We start from the raw sequence: 9630 nt of genomic DNA, 5'->3' as shown, positions 1-9630 counted from the left end.
TTAACACCCCCTTGGGTGTGGGTCACCACCCTCAGCCACTGGAGAGCTAGCAGTGGGCGAGTCCCAAACTCTCAACATATTTCAACCACAACCATACAGCAAAATCTCATAACTTCATACACCATAGTGATGCACACAGTTTGACAGAACAATGAGTTTCAGCAGATATGGTATCTTACATGGCATGCTTTTTATGAAAAATCACGATATACAAATGATGAATATGGGAGTTACAGGGTGCTACTTTGAGATATAGCATGTAACAACCAGACTTTGTATATCAGCAGGTGTCAAGTTTGCTGATTTTGCTTCAACTTCCATTAATTTTACCACACTTAACTCCCATCCTTTTCCTGATTATAAGAATTGATGGTGTCATTTAACTCAGTTATTTCTCTATCTTGGAGAAACACCATAAATGCAGTTCAGTCATATAATAAATTTAACCTGCCTTGGGTTATAGTGTCTACAAACTTGAAAACCCGGTTATCAATACTCTGAATAGAGGTCTACCAGAACTTTCCATGCTTATAGTCCCCACATCATAAATCAAAAGTTATAAATCAATGTTGATTCAGCACCAATGTTTTATTTGAAAAAAAAACTGGTTTTTTTTTTGTGTGGAGGATGCTGATAGTGACAGACATGCTTCACACTGGGAGAACAGTATGTTTGTTGCTCAATGCTCTGCACAGTATTTCTCAGGGTGAAGATAAAGTTGACTTCATTGCTGCCTTTTTCCAACCTGCAAAACAATACATATTTTAAGTATAAACCTCTTCAGGTGAATGGTCACTATCTGGCTGCTCTCCACCATTTTACAAATAACTTATAATTTCCTCACTCTCCACCATCATTGCAGTACTATTTTAATTTGTAGCAGCTGTTCAGAAGCAAAACAGAATAGGTCTTAAGCATGATGATCATTTCTGCTCTGTGAATTGAGCTGCAGAGGATGCCGATCATTATTTTGAAGATACTATTTTCTCTACAAAGTCTTCCTTTAATTCACTTGCAGTAGTGGAAGGAAGTATCAAAACATTTCATTCCACCTTGAAAAATTAATTAGAACTGGCTTAGATCGGAGTATTGTCCCAGAGCAGTTTTCATACCAAGGGCCTTAAAAAGGATGATGAGGAAAAAAACCCAGTGTAGTGAAGCACTGGGTAGGGGTTAATTTCACAGATTACAACAACACAGGAGGTTCTGCACACAAAAATAATGCAAAGGGAACTAGAGGAGTTGCTGGTCTACATTTAATTGCATGGGCACAAATAGCCACATCACAAAATGCACCAACTGCCAGCCCTATCAGCAGTCTCAGAGGGACCAGGACTGAACAGACACAGAAGCTAATTACCTTCTCACCCCCCCAACCTGGTCCTTCTACTTCAGGTTTCAGGTGCATGGCATGCCCATTCTACCCCTAGAACGAGTACAGTTTTCTCCCCAACAGCCCCGGTAAGAGGTCATAGAAGGTTATTTTCCCCTTCCACAACGTACCACAGTTAACATCAAATCAATCTGCCATGACTAAGGCTGCATGTCTGTCATGGAGATTACGGATTCCGTGACTTTCTGTGACCTCCGTGACTTCTGCAGCTGCCCGAGCTGGGCAGCACCATAGCTAGCAGCGGTTTGGGTGTGAGGGAGAGGGTTAAGGGCTGGGACACAGGGTTGGGATGGCACTTACCTGGGGCGGGTCCCCGGCTCCCACTGGCATGTCCCTGCAACTTTTCCACGTAGGGACCAGGGGGCTCCAAGCGCTGCCCACGCCCACAGGCACCACCCCTGCAGCTCCCATTGGCAGCTGTGGAGCCGGTGCTTCTGGCAGGAGCAGCACACGGCGCGCCCCCTCCCCCCCCGCCGCTCCTCCCCCTAGGAGCTCCAGGGACATGTCAGTCGGAGCTGGGAAGGGAGCCTGCCAGCCCCATCAATCTCCCCCCACTCCAATCCCAGCACCCGCGGTGCCCCCAGCCTGCTTCCCTTCCCCCTCCCCCCAGAGCACCCACAGCCCCCCGGCCCAAGTTTTAGTCGAGGGTATACAGTAAAAGTCATGGGCAGGTCATGGGCCATGAATTTTTGTTTACTGACTGTGACCTGTCCATGACTTTATTAAAAATACCCATGACTAAAACATAGCCTTAGTCATTTCACTATTACTATTTTCCAGGCATTTTCCCTCTCATTGAGTATCTCTCTTCAGATTCTTTTTTAACTTGCAACTCCTCAGGTTGAATCTCATTTCCTATTAAATTTCCCGTTTGTTTTTTAATAGGGCTGTCAAGCGATGAAAAAAATTAATCGTGATTAATCGCGCTGTTAAACAACAATAGAATACCATTTATTTTAAATATTTTTGGATGTTTACTACATTTTCAAATATATTAATTTCAATTACAACACAGTGCTCACTTTATATTTATTTTTGATTACGATTGTTCTGCTTGATAACGATCCAAAGCAGTGCGGACTGATGCATGTTCATTTTCATCGTCTGAGTTAGATGCCACCAGCAGAAGGTCGATTTTCTTTTTTGGTGGTTTGGGTTCTGTAGTTTCTGCAGCAGAGTGCTGCTCTTTTAAGACATCTGACCGCATGCTCCACACCTCGTCCCTCTCAGATTTTGGATGGTACTTCAGATTCTTGAACCTTGGGTCAAGTGCTGTAGCTATTTTTAGAAATCTCACTTCGGTACCGTCTTTATGTTTTGTCAAATCTGTTGTGAAAGGGTTCTTAAAACAAACGTGCTGGGTCATCACCCGAGACTGCTATAACATGGAATATATGCAGAATGCAGTTAAAACTGAGCAGGAGACATCCAATTCTCCCCCCAAGGAGAACAGTCACAAATTTAATTGACGCATTATTTTAATGAGCATCATCAGCATGGAAGCATGTCCATGGCGGCCAAACATGGAAGGGGCATACGAATGTTTAGCATATCTGGCATGTAAATATGTTGCCATGCCGACTACAAAAGTGTCATGCAAACATCTGTTCTCACTTTCAGGTGACGTAAATAAGGAACAGGCAGCAGTATCTCCCATCAATGTAAACAAACTTGTTTGTCTTAGCGATTAGCAGAATAAAAAAAAAAAAAAAAAAAAAAAAAGAGGACTGAGTGGACTTGTAGGCTCTAAAGTTTTACAGTTTTATTTTTGAATGTAGTTATGTAACCAAAAAAAAAAAAATCTGCATTTGTAAGTTACACTTTCACGATAAAGATATTGCACTTCAGTACTTGTAGGATGTGAACTGAAAAATACTATTTCTTTTGTTTATCGTTTTTATAGTGCATATATTTGTAATAAAAATAATAATATAAAGCAAGCACTCTGCACTTTGTATTCTGTGTTGTAGTTGAAATCAATACTGAAAATGTAGAAAAACATCCAAAAATATGTAATAAATTTCAACTGGTATTCTATTAAGTGCGATTAATCGTGATTCATTTTTTTAAATTAATCCGGTGAGTTAACTGTGATTAATTGACAGCCCTATTTTTTACCCAGTGAATTAGGAGTTTATGAAAGATTATGCATATACAGCCCTGAAAACTGAAGTTCTCTCCCTAGGAGTGATAGGGGCACATGGGAAAGCGGCAACTCCACAGGAGTGGTAGGAATAGGAGACTCAAGCTTATAGGGGGAAATAAGCAGGAGACTGATCCTGTATCAAAAGTCCTAATTTTCATTCCCAAAACAGAATAATTCTAGGATTCCACATGCGATTTTCCAATGCTTATATTCATTCATATACTTTGTGAATCAAATTTTCCAGCATGTTAGCTTGATTGTACAGGTTGTGGTGGGGTGCCTCAGTGTTCCTCAAAAACACCACCTTGGCTCTCACCCTATCCATTGCCCTAGAATTCTTCTCTTGTCCCTTTTTTTCCTTTTTGACATCTCCCTTCAGCTTCCCCTCCCTTTACAAACCCCATCCCAACAGAATCAGCAGTTAGAAATGGAGGGACCTGTTAGATCCATTTCCTGGCAATGCAACTTTCCCCAAGTTTTACTTTTTCTCATCCACACCTCTTTTGTCCATAACCTTAATATACTGGCTTTAAAATCCCTGATCAGCCTCACCCTTTAATCTTATGTATTCCACTGCACCCCATATTCATGGTGCACTAGGCTATTCTTAATTCTCCTCTCCCTATCTACTTACTGAGGATGGCAAAACCACTGGGAGGGAAGGCTCTCTCACCCCACAGGGACAGGCAGAGTATAAAAACAGATAGAGAAATAATTATCTATCTGAACTCATCCTGACTGATCATTTCAACCTTTGCAAATTTTGCTTAAGATTTCTTAAGTAATGAAACATCAAACATCACTGTATCCAAGCAATCACAATGATCTCATCTCCATAATGTATTTTTTTTTGTAAAAATCTGGAATATTTTGTTCTATTTTTATGGGAGATGCCATAACAGATAAAACTCCAGTTATCTTTCAACATATATGTGAATCAAACATTTGTTTGTTGAGTATCTTCAGAGATTAGACACATTTTAGAATGGATGAAATTTTCATAGAATCTATCTTAGGCCTTGTTTATATCACAAGTTGCAGCTGTTTAACTATATTGATCTTAAAAAAACAGACTTTCAGTTAAAGCAGTGCAAGCCTGCATGCTCTAAACCTGGTTTATACTGATTTAGTTTAATGAATTGATTTATGCTAAATTGAGGTGTCCACATAGGAGTTTGGACCACTTTAAATCAATTTAAAAAACACACCTTTAGTTAAACTGGTGCAACCTGTAATATACACAAAGCTTCAGTTTTAGACCAAGTGGGAGAACTTGGTGCCACAACATGTATTTACACATTGTGCATTCCACAACACTAGTCTTATATATGTCCTGTATATGTATTAGATCAACATACTGTTACTCAAGCCCTCTCCTCACAGAGGAAGCAAAAGGGAAACACAAATTCAAGAAAATATTAAAAGACTAAGTCTGTTAACATAATGGTTGACAGAAATGGTAAGTGTTAAAGGATATAGTAATTGTTACCTGAAGATAAGATTCAAAGGTACTGGTGGAAGTGTGTGAACAAATTACTTCATCAAATTAAATGCAAAAACAAAAAAACCCAACGGTCTCATAACTGTCAGTAATTACTAAATAAAAAGTCAAAAGTGCAAATACATACCTGAAAGTAAAAAAAAAAAAAAAAAATGGCTTCAGGATCTTGACCTTCTGTACTCTTAGACAGAGCAGAACTTTTTTTTTAAACCGATCTTCATCTGCATTTTAGCATTTTAATTTTAACCTAGAAAAAAAAAACGTAGTTATCGTCAATTAAATATCTGTGGAATTTTAAGCAAAATAAAACAATTACCTACATAGTAGTGGGCCCCATATTGTTCAAAGTACAGTAATTCTTCCCTTCCCTAACATATGAACTTTTAAAAGGTAGAATTATTGTAGGACACAACTTGTGACCAAAATTGAAATTACCTCCTCACAAATTCATTTTCATCTCTAACCATTCTTATATTACCATTGCCTCCACTATAAGCAGTTTTCCCTACTCTTAATTACTAAGATCTTTAAAATCTGTTCTTGTACCAGTCAGCCAACAGCCAGTTGGTGTTTCAGTCATTATGAGTTCCTTTGTCATTATATTGCTATGAACATTTCAGCTCCAAGTGCAGTTCTACTATGAAAAATGTGTATGACATTAGTTCCCTTTGTTCACTCAAACACACTGAAGGATTTGAGAATAAAACTAGGTTCTTTCCTTCTCATGTTACCACTAGTAGAAGATTCTGCCAAAGCAAGCCCTCAGTAATATCTGTGCAATCCCAGTGCCTTCAGTGGAATTTCACAAGTGTATTGCAATGTTGTACATAATTCTGCTGCTAGTGTGCAAGCAGGAATAGAATTCAGCTCCCTCCCCTCTAGCTCCACAGAATGAATATAACTAGCAGATATACAAAGCAGTAAACATTATCTAAAATCAGCAGATTTCTCTGAATTACAAACAGGAAGCAAATCTGTGGCATAAGGAACCACCATATTTTTTGCAACATTTCAGAGCAGAATCATATTTTAATATATTTAAATATGATACATTTAATCCATGTAGATCTTTAATATTAAACTGTAAAGACTAATACTCAAGTTTAAGACATTTGTGGTTTAAAATTCTTTAGAAAAATATATATTCAACTTAAATACAAGATTTGCTCATTTTAAATATAAATGCAGCCACAACTTTAAAGAGCAATTCATAATACAAGTTAGTACTTTTAACAGAAATAAAATTATAATTAATATTTTATAATGAATGTTACCATAAAGCACAAAAGAGTCAAAGTAATTAGTTATTTTAAAAACTAACAGGGTATGCATCCCAAACTCTGGGTGCCCCTAAGAACACTAAACATTCAGAATCATCAAAAATTCAGACCGTTTAAATCAGCGGTCGCCAACATTTGGCACGCGGCTCGCCAAGGTAAGCACCCTGGCAGGCCGGGCCAGTTTTATTTACCTGCTGATGCAGCAGGTTCGGCCGATCACGGCCCCTGGCCAATGGGGGCGGCGAGAAGCCGCGGCCAGCACATCGCTTGCCCATGCCGCTTCTCGCCACCCCCATTGGCCCGGAACGGCGAAATGCGGCCAGTGGGGGCCGCGATTGGCCGAACCTGCCGCGTCAGCAGGTAAATAAAACTGGCCCGGCCCACCAGGGTGCTTACCCTGGTGAGCGGCGTGCCGAACATTGCCGACCCCTGGTTTAAATCCACCGCCCCCACAAATCAATCTGGCCCCAAAACTTAATTAGAAAAAAAAAAGAGCCCCTTTTAACGCTCATCTTCTTTCTTTATTTCTGCGTGATCTAGACTGATCCTCAACTAGCTAGTCTTCATTCACATCCCATTCTCCATAGACATCTGGCCATCCATTCCACTACACCCGTGAAACTAGCCATAATGTAATTATTCAGCTGGGTATCCTCTGCCTACTGCAGACACTATAGCCCATATAGTCTTACTAGCACTTCTAAAGGGCTCATACTACAAAGAACTACCACTACTATCTAGCAGCACTATCTCAGGATCAAGTGTATCAAAAGTAGACTATATACATACATCTCTCTAATAAAATCAGCCTGGGCATGCCTTCAATACTCTACCCACAAGAACACCAACTAACAACACTAGTGCAGTTTCTATCCCACATCCAGGTCTAAACACAGACTGACCAGGGTTATGCCAAATAAATCTGTTAGTTTTTAAGGTGCCACCAGACTCCTTGTTGTTTTTGTGGATACAGACTAACACAGCTACTCCTCTGATATTGGAAATATTGCCATTCTGCTTCACTGCCACCTTCTGTAAACTTTTCCATACATGGGAGATTCAACTGCATCCTAGATGAGATTATCAGGGTCAAAATTTGATTTCCTTTCTATGTAGCAGTCCCAACTCCATCCTCAGATAAGGAGGAATTGATAATCTCCATTAAAGTACCCATTTCTCACTACTGACTTTTATCAGACAAAGGGGACAATGGTGCAATAAGCTGGTGCCCCAACATTTCCAGGTGTTTAGTGAGTAACACTGGTCAAAACTCAATCAAGCAGAGAGGACTTGGCTTTTGAATACTAAGACACTGCTCTGCACCCTCAGATATGGCAAGTTCCATGTGAAATCCCAGTTTTTTTTTTTTTTATTTGCAATGTAACCAGAAAAATCCTTGCTAAGAAAAACTCAACTGGTCCCAGATGAAGACAGCTCACAATTACCAAACTATTCACTGCTGCTGTAGAATTTGGCTGAGAGAGACTTTGCAGTGTTGCCCTGGATTTGAGGGGTCTGTGGACCCCAGAATGTGATTACTAATTGCAACCATATTATGCACATTCACCCACGGTGAATTAATAAAATAGAACCCACCCAGCATTGGAATAAGCAGGCTTTTGAAGGCAAGGTCAAATGCTAGCTGTATGCTGGCAGGTTCTGCTAATCAGAATTGGGGAGAGGGTTAGAGAGAGGAGGAGAGGAGGGAGAAAAGTTATTAAAACTGAGACTGAAATAAAATAAGTGGACAAAACCCCTTAAATCTGGGCACCTTCAATATAGGTTTATTATGACTAAGATTGTTAGGAATCTTTGTAGATACATAGGTTTCTGAAAAGTGATGACCCAGTAGCGGTCACTATGACCTATGTGTTTTGTAAAAATTAGTTATAAAAAATTAGCTAATGTAGTGTATTTTAGAGCAGTCCTCTGGAGCTGTCTGAGGAGAGACTTTTTTTCTGACACCTTTACTCCCTGAAGTGGAAGCGAATGGCCATCATGGACCTGCTGTTAATTACTCAATATTGTACCAGAATTTAGGTAAATATTTGGGCTGTTCTAAACCTATTGCTTATGTCTGTGTGTGCTTAAATCTAATAAACTGCAGTTTTAGACAAGAGCACACTTGTATCAATTACCATCAGATGGATTGGCTGCATTCCCACTGATTTATTCCTGACATCACCTGAAGTGAAACAGCGAAGCTACCACTGCTGTGGGTTCTGAAAACCTCAGACAACAGATCTATAGTTAAAGCAAAGGAACTCTCACCTACACAGCCATGGATTAAGTGTTTTAAAATTATTTATATCATATGTGGCTGGTCTCCACTCAGGACTTCCAGTACTGACACTGTCTGTGCTCTCTCATTTCATCCACTGCGAGCTATCTGAAAACCAGGATGACATGTAAGGACAAAACTATAGGAGAAGGCATTTAGGAGCCTTCTATCACTAGTCATGGAGAAAATATCTCCCATCAAAGACCTTCAAGTATGCCCATTGTCTGTACAACACATGCCCACAGAGCCCATGAATCCTTGAATGGACTATCAAATCATTTCCCTTCCCCGCAGTGGAATAAAGGAGAACCCCAACCTCAAACCACAGGCGGTAATGACTGTCCCATAAGGACATAAATGTTACATCTCCAACCTCCAAACATTAGTTATGTTGCTATACATATAGAGCCAAAAACTATGTGGGATAATTTCCATAACTGTCTCAAACTCCTTGATCCATCTAGATGAACTGTCATTTGGACAGATATTGAAGTCTCTGAGCATCATCACTATTCACTATTCGCCATCACTTCCAACACCATTTTAGTGAGGTACCTAAAATTCAGCTAAGGAATAATGGGGTGCAGTAGGGAAATCTATACACCAACTTTAAGTAAAGACAAAGCTCCTTGTGAGCCATCATTTGATGTTTCCATGTCTATACTTAGCAAAGCTAATAAAACAGAGATTATGCATTTTAGCCTGTAACTATGATTTTCTTTTTGCTATTACCTGCCTGATCTTCCCACTACCCACCACCACAAAGCCTGAGGAACCCAAAGCCTGCAGAGAGTTCCCCTCAACTTCCTATCAGATTCTCAGTGCATGATAGCATTATTACACTTACTTAGCCACCTAGAAGTAGTTATTGAAGGAACAAAGCTGCTGGAACTAGGCTCCCACATTTCCTGGGCAAGCTTCAAAAGACCATTTCAACACTTGCCCAATACACACCTCCGATCCTGTTCATCAACCTCCGCATCTCATTTAATCTTTAAAACCTCTCTCTCCATCTGGAAACAAACAAAC

General features: G+C 39.9%; 1 protein-coding gene across 1 annotated transcript in view; it reads right to left on the bottom strand.

Moving 5' to 3' along the window:
• Positions 1-569: 569 nt before the first annotated feature.
• The window catches only part of PSPC1 (paraspeckle component 1), a 93623-nt gene continuing 84562 nt past the window's right edge, over positions 570-9630 (bottom strand). The window contains exons 7-8 of the transcript XR_010597837.1: positions 5168-5287; positions 570-745 (exon numbers count right to left, since the gene is read on the bottom strand). The gene's annotated coding sequence lies outside the window, so the exon portion shown is untranslated. The remainder of the gene's footprint in view (positions 746-5167; positions 5288-9630) is intronic.

This window comes from Chrysemys picta, chromosome 1 (genome assembly GCF_011386835.1).
Source record: "Chrysemys picta bellii isolate R12L10 chromosome 1, ASM1138683v2, whole genome shotgun sequence".
In the NCBI taxonomy this organism is placed as follows: domain Eukaryota; kingdom Metazoa; phylum Chordata; order Testudines; family Emydidae; genus Chrysemys; species Chrysemys picta.
The sequence above is the reverse complement of the archived record's forward strand: the minus strand, read 5'-3'. Positions and strand labels throughout refer to the sequence as shown.